We start from the raw sequence: 7,738 nt of genomic DNA, 5'->3' as shown, positions 1-7,738 counted from the left end.
ATCCTTGGGAAGATTAGATTTAAAAATGAAAGAAAAGGAAAAAACAATCCAATCATTACATGATTTTCTTTACAAGATCTTTTAAATTGGTGCCTTTAGCATTTGTAGGTGGTTTTTATAAAGGGTGACCTTATTTAGGCCACATATGGCCTAAATAAGCTAAACCCCCCTCCCTTACCTTATTTAGGCCTCACCTGTGGCCTAAATAAGCTAAACCCCCCTCCCTTACCTTATTTAGGCCACACCTTTATACAAAGTCACAGAAATATTCCTTTTATGCTTATTGAGGTACAGTGCAGGGTGATTTTACCTGCAAGGATAATTGGACAAAATGGGCAACATCTTTATTGCTAATGGTCATATTTAGACAAATCCTATATCATTGTCTTTTTTTCCCTTAATTGCTCATGGTTATTAAAGAGTAAGCCAACTAGGTAGTAATTTCGGATTCCTAATACTAATATAATGGGCATTCTTAAAATTTTTAAACTTGTTTTTACCGCTTTTCTCAACGTAAAACGGATTCCGTAAAAAAAACAAAAAAAACAATGACCTTATCTTTCTTTTTCAAAGTATTGTGCATATATATATATGTGTGAAACAAGGAGATTAAAAGTAATGGAGGAAGCCCTGTGGGTGGCACCGCACGCCTGATAGGAGCCCTCTCTCGCGGCGGAACTGTGGGCTACCTGCGCTGCGCGAATCCCCGGCTCACGCACTGAAATCTAGATAAGAAAGAAGGTTTTATTCCGAGGTCTTTCAGATTAGGCAAGACAATTAGTAAAAATGCCTTGCACCTGTGTTGTATTTAAGTGTAAGAACCGATATGATGCTGCAGTGGACCGAAGTTTTCACAGGTAAGTTGTTTTCCTTTTAAAAAGATTTGAATGAAAGTGTTTTTATGCCTCCAGCAACACAATATAGATCATTAACATTCAGGCGCTCCTGCCAAGGCCATCCCAGGCTGAAAGGGATACAACGCCCCAGAAGAAAGACCGAGATACTTGATTTTTTAAAAAGTATTCTTATTCTTATTCTATATATATATATAATTATTTATGTATATATATAGTTATTATGTGTGTATATACATTTTAATTAAAGATTTTGCTTTCCTTTGTGTGTGCAAATTAGATACAAATGTTATTAAAGATTTTGCTTTCCTTTGTGTGTGCAAATTAGATACAAATGTTGTCTAAATGTAGATATCTGGGGGCTCCATTAGAATATGAAATCAAATACTCAACAACAATAATGATGAATATTTTCTATGTTAAAGAAACACCGAACCATATCAGATGAGGGGAGAGGGTAGGGTAGGGTGGATAAGAGTTTGAGTCTTGTTTGATAGAACTATGTCTACACTCGATTTAATTTTATTGTTGTAGTCTTCACCTAAGATCCCACAATTCCGGTTAACTTAAGATTCTGCTGTTGAAAAATAAACCCAACAAAGCAACAACAAATTTTACTACACAAGAGTCATCACTAAGATACATTTTTCCCCTCTGGAGTATAATAAGGGACTAAAAACGCTGCTCTCCAAAATATCATACTTTACTGAACAAAACAAAAAAAAACCTTCAAAGGTCATCCACGCTCATGCATGCGATCACACCTCCGCTCAAAACCTCGATGCGAGGTACAAGTTTGCTCCAGGCGCAAGGATTTTACGACAAAGGTATCACGCCCAGGTGTGAACTCCTCGACTCCTTTGATTTTGCCGAACATCGAACTGGCAATTAAGAGCCTACCGCCTGACCTTACAGCCAAGGCATGATTCGTTAGGTAGGGCCAAGGCCGCCTCATACAAAGTCACATCGAACTGGGATTTCGTCTTTGCTTTTGATTCCCCGACCGTCTCACTTATCTATCAGGTCTGCACCTGAATTTGCTAGACAGACTGGCGTCCGTACTCGGGACTGCCCCATCGTCTTTGTGTAATGTTGGCAGTGAGCCTGCCTTTCATTCTTCGAATTTTTATTGCTGCGTCCACAACACAATCGATGAGTTACGACATGACTGTGAGCGGTGATGTCGGTCAGAGATGAAGGACAGAATTAAATAACGAGCAATGGGATCGATCTTGATTAAAAAACCCACAACTGGATCAGTGAAAATGCGTGTCTCATCATATTAAACAGAGATCATTGTGACTGGTCAAGAAGGTTAACCATTCCCGTCTTTGTTCGTCGTCCTTGTTCGTTTGTGAAAACCAGGAAACAAAATTATTGTAATCAATAATATTACTTTTTATAGACCAAGACATACTGTTAGCAATCAGGTAAAGCTGGCATCGACCCTCTTTTGTGTTCGCTATTCCTTACACATAAAGTTAGTTATGGCCTAGAATCATAATGCAATCATATCTTAAAATTAGTTTAAAAGTATATTTTTATCCAATATTTCTTATAATTAAATCTTTCAGCATCTTGAAACATTATCTTAATAATTTGGTATGTTTGATGATTTTATGTTACTCGGACAAGTTTTCTTCTTATTTTACACATCTTCTTGATTTTTAAAGTATAACATCAAACTTAAATAATTAAACAGTCCGTATCACACACAGAATTTTTTTTTCTCCCTGTCATTATCCGTCAGCCGTCAGTTGATCACAATCTCTCTCTCTCTCTTTCTCTCTCTCTCTCTCTTTCTCTCTCTCTCTCTCTCTCTCTCTCTCTCTCTCTCTCTCTCTCTCTCTCTGTCTCTCTCTGTGTCTGTCTGTCTGTCTGTCTGTCTGTCTGTCTGTCTGTCTGTCTGTCTGTCTCTCTCTCTCTCTCTGTCTCTCTCTTTTATTTAATTTCCCCCATTCTCTTTCGTCCCTTCCCAAGGCCCGCCCCTCCTCTTTCATCCCAGTCCCATCCCCTCTTCCTTGCGTGCATTCCCCCACCCCGCCCACCCCCACAACGTGGCCCAGCCCGATGAAATTCTATAAAAAGAAACGCCACAGTTCGTGATTTAGCCCACACTCAGTCGCCATATTTGATCCCCAACGCGGCGTACTGCTCGCGGCGCCGCGAAGAGAGAGAGGAGGCTCCATTAGTTCTAAACTCCTTGGTGTGAAACTATATATTCTATGCTTTCATGTAGGGCCTACATGAAAAAAGCTAATAAAGGCAAGTAAAATGTTCTTCAGATACATAGATCTAGTAGTAGGCCCACTGGAATTTTTTTATAAACCGGGAAAGATGACCAGAAAGTAACAAAATTATTTTATGATCTTCACTTGCACTTGCAATTTTTTTGACAAATTATAGTCTACCTCATTGTCTTTTTTCCCCCGCATTTTTCTTCACTATTCATGACAACTGGCATGTATTGTTTTCAGTTATTATCAAAAAAGTGGATAGGCGGACTATGGGGTCTATCTAGCCAAAAGGATAGGTGGACCCCGGGGTCTACCTAACAAAATGCTAGGTTTTAGGATGTGAACCCCGGAGTCAGCGTAGTGAAATAAGTAGTAGATCTAGGTTTAACTAAGGATCGGTGGACCCCGGGGTCAACATAGTGAAATAAGTAGATCTCAGTTTATTTTATAGTAGGACTGGCGGAGCCCGTGGTCAACGTAGCGAAATTATAAGTAGATCTAGGTTTAATTAAGGATTGGTGGACCCCGGGGTCAATGTAGTGAAATAAGTACATGTAGATCTAGGTTTAATTTTAAGGATTGGTGGACCCTGGAGTCAACGTAGTGAAATAAGTAGGTTTAAGGTGGACCCCAGGGTCTACCTAACGAAATACTAGTTAGGTTTTAAAATAGGTGGACCCTGCGGTCACTGTAGTAAAATAAGTAGGTTTAATCACGGTGTCCCGGGGGTCCACCAATCCTTAATTAAACTTTCTTAATATTCCTCTACGGCTATGGTGACTCCGGGGTCCACCAATCCTTTTAAAATTAACCCTATTTATTTCACTACGCTGACCCCGGGGTCCACCAATCTAGAAACCTACTTGTTTCACTACGGTGACCCCGGGCTCCACCTGTCCTAAAACCTAGTATTTCGCTAGGTAGACCCCGGGGTCCACCTTAAACCTGCTTATTTATCACTACGTTGACCCCGGGGTCCACCAATCCTTACTTAAACCAAACCTTATTTCACTATGGTGACTCCGGGGTTCACATCCTAAAACCTAGTATTTCGCTCTGCAGACCCCAGAGTTCACCTATCCTCTACAGGACTAAACTATTATCAATTTGCAATTTTCATTGATTAGCATATTTTTATTTTTTTTTATTGAATCAGAGACTCGCTGTCTAAAAAGTCCACTGCTAATGCTATTCTTTTCAAAGAAAATGGCACAATTTGATTTTACGACATGTTGAAAAAAAGAGTTTTAAAAATATCCCGAAAACAACATGAAATGATTATATAGATCTCTCTCTCTCTCTCTCTCTCTCTCTCTCTCTCTCTCTCTCTCTCTCTATATATATATATATATATATATATATATATATATATATATATATATATATATATATATATATATATATATATATGTGTGTGTGTGTGTGTGTGTGTGTGTGTGTGTGTGTGTATTTTATTATGTATACTAAAAGACTGAGCAGAGGCTTACAATGTAAATTCTGTGCTCTACAAGTAGAAAAAATATTAAGTTTGCGCAAAACAGATTTTAGAGAAAAAAAGTTGGATCTAATTATTCTAATACAAGTAAAAGTGATTGTTATGCTGAGATTTGTTATTATTGACTCTGGAAATACAGTTACTTGCTGAATCTAAAAGTAACTAGAACTGTGCAATTCGTTTTATTTCAATTCCAAAGCCCAAAGGCATAGCAATAATACGTTAGATCTAGATCTAGCAGTTGTAGGTTCTCTGGCTGCTTCTAGCATAGGCCTGCTACTACTGATTCTAGACAGGGAATCTAGATCTTGCTATCGCCTGCACTATTAAAGTCAAATATATGGTAAAATAAAAACAAAACTGAATTTTTTTTTCAGTCAGTACATCCCAATTGCCATAGCTGCACGTATTAATAGTTGAATAATGCGATACCGCAGCAACACGTTATCACAGTGTGCAGGGGAGAGCGAGGTGCCCGGTCGATTCGGTGGTTCGGCTTTTGTAGATTTTTTTTCTTTTTTTTTTACGGAAAGCCCTATTACCTAATCCTCTTACTAGATCTATTAGTGTTGTGAAAACTTCAACCTCTACAGCTCAGGCGTCAAAAGATGCTGGAAAATAATAATACGTCCTGAAGTTTCATAATTTATTTTTATACAGAATAACACAGTACACAGCCAGTAGTTTTTATTTCATCGAGTTATAAAAACAGCCTTCTTTTAAAAATTGCCTTGTTTTCAGAAGCAAATTTTAATAGTTCTAGTTCTACCGAATCGATTTTCACATGAATTCAACCATTTTGATGATCTTTCTTTTCCTTTTAAAAAGATGTAGATCTAGGCCTGTCGGATGTGGCAGTGCGAATAACACTGAGTTATTTAGACCCATCAAAACACGAGGCTTCGTGGCCGATCACAAAAGTCTACGGGGCTTATCGAGGCCGATTCGCCCTGCCGCGTGCACGTTCACTAAACTGCCTACTAGATAGAATCTACTACCAAATATTCTCTACACGATCTTTGCTACTACTACTACTAGGCCTACTAGCCTACATGTACTACTACGAGACAGTACGAGAGAGTGTCACTCAGGCAAAGATAGTGTAACTTTGACTCAGCCACGTAGTGTACACTCTTTTTATACCCCAAATTTAACCCGGAAGTCCATTCGGAGGATTTGACCTTTTCACTTGACCAAAGTGTGGCAAAATGGTAGCCTAGCTTTTGCCCCTCCATGAAGGAAAAATCTGACCCTCATTCAAACCATTGGGATTGAGCAAAATTTTGCGTATTGTGCTTTGTTCTTTACAATATTCATTATGGTTATGATTTATACGTTGTACACTGAGACAAAACCGTACTAAATGAGAAAGGCGCACCATTATGAAAGTGGAACGAACTCAGTTGCCTGAAAAGGGTAGTTTGAGCATGTGTGGCCTAAATAAGCTAAACCCCCTCCCTTACCTTATTTAGGCCATATGTGGCCTAAATAAGCACTCCCTTTTATAAAAGCCATTTCCGTTTCGGTAATAAGTTTCTTTCTTGTGAATTTTACGTCAAACAAATTCTTTTTGAATGAATTATATCTGTTCCAAATTACAACATTCTAGTACAAATTTTGTGTGAGATATTTTGAAAAAAAGTTGTACTTTTTTTTTTGTGGATCGCCTTGTATTTTAATCATGAATGGTCCATCATGAAGGATGCACAGTTCAACAAAAAATTCACCAGCAAATTTGCTCAACATAAAAAACAAATGACACGATGTGTGTACGCGCATAAAGACTCATACTTGAGTCCACTTTTCTGGTTTCAAACGTGGTATTGACACGAACAAGAATGTAATACTTCTGAATCTATTTGTATGTTCACTTTGCCTTTCTAAATACATGTTTTGTCTCTTCAGTCATTATGAATCCTTTATAATCTGAGCGATGTCAATGTTTGGTCACGGCATGTCCCCACCCTCTTCACAACCCTCCCGATGTCACTGGTTTATCCTGAAAAGACTCATTGAGCGCATTTGTTCCGAGCTAATTACAATTCGGCATTTTAACGATCGTATAATTGCGTGGCAATCTGAAGATTGCGTTAATGTTTTATACAATTTTTGAAATATTTTTCTTTTTTTAGATTCACTTCCATTTTTTACTTTTTAAATTCACATCAAGGAACATTCACATATATTTCCAAAAGTGTAAAAATATGAAAAATAAAATTAAGATTAAAATAAAAATCTACATATGAAACTGAAGAGCTCACAAGAATAATACAATTATACGATCGTTAAAACACGCAGTGCAATCTAAAGATTGCTGCGTAATTATACGATCGTTAAAACGATCGGTAATTTGCGCGGAACATATATCCGGCATTTTGTGTCTTCATTTGCCAGTTTTAAAGTCCCATTTCATGTGGGGCCCCTGACAAATCACATGTCTTATGGATTCATGTGTCGTTTATATTAACTTACCACCTTGCTTCTAGGCCTGCTTATTGCAACAAAGCTCCGAATATAACTAACTGTAAGAGTTTCATAAGCATATATTTTGATTTTGTTCCTTTTTTCTGTCTTCATCTTGTTTCGTAATGGTCAGAAAATAATTTTACAAAACTCTTACCAAATGTGGGGCTCCTGTTAAAGTACGAATTGTAGACACGCTATTTTTTAATCAGATGACTAGACTACGTTGAAATAGTAGAAGCTCGGTTTAATAAAAGCGTGAGCATTTGAGATCCCAAACTCTCTCCTCCCACTATGCATCACGGCCTTTTTCTTGATTGGGTCAAAGGTAACAGTTTGAGACCTAGTTGGCTGAGGAAGAGACGTAATATGCAGTGGCCAACATCGACTGGATATCAACTGGACGTTTAATTATTTAAAGACGTAGTGGACACATGCTATGTCCGTTCAATGCAGTGCTGTGGCATATTTCGAACCATCATAAAATTATCCAAAGGGAGTGCTTATTTGGGCCACATATGGCCTAAATAAGGTAAGGGAGGGGGGTTTAGCTTATTTAGGCCACACATGCTCAAACTACCAGGGGACACCCTTTTAAGGCAACTGAGTTCGTTCCACTTTCATAATGGTGCACCTTTCTCATTTAGTACAGTTTTGTCTCAGTGTACAACTTATATATATCATAATGA

The sequence above is a fragment of the Aplysia californica genome, unplaced genomic scaffold, assembly GCF_000002075.1.
Source record: "Aplysia californica isolate F4 #8 unplaced genomic scaffold, AplCal3.0 scaffold00004, whole genome shotgun sequence".
NCBI classification, from domain to species: Eukaryota; Metazoa; Mollusca; class Gastropoda; order Aplysiida; family Aplysiidae; genus Aplysia; species Aplysia californica.
Note: the sequence above shows the minus strand (reverse complement) of the source record.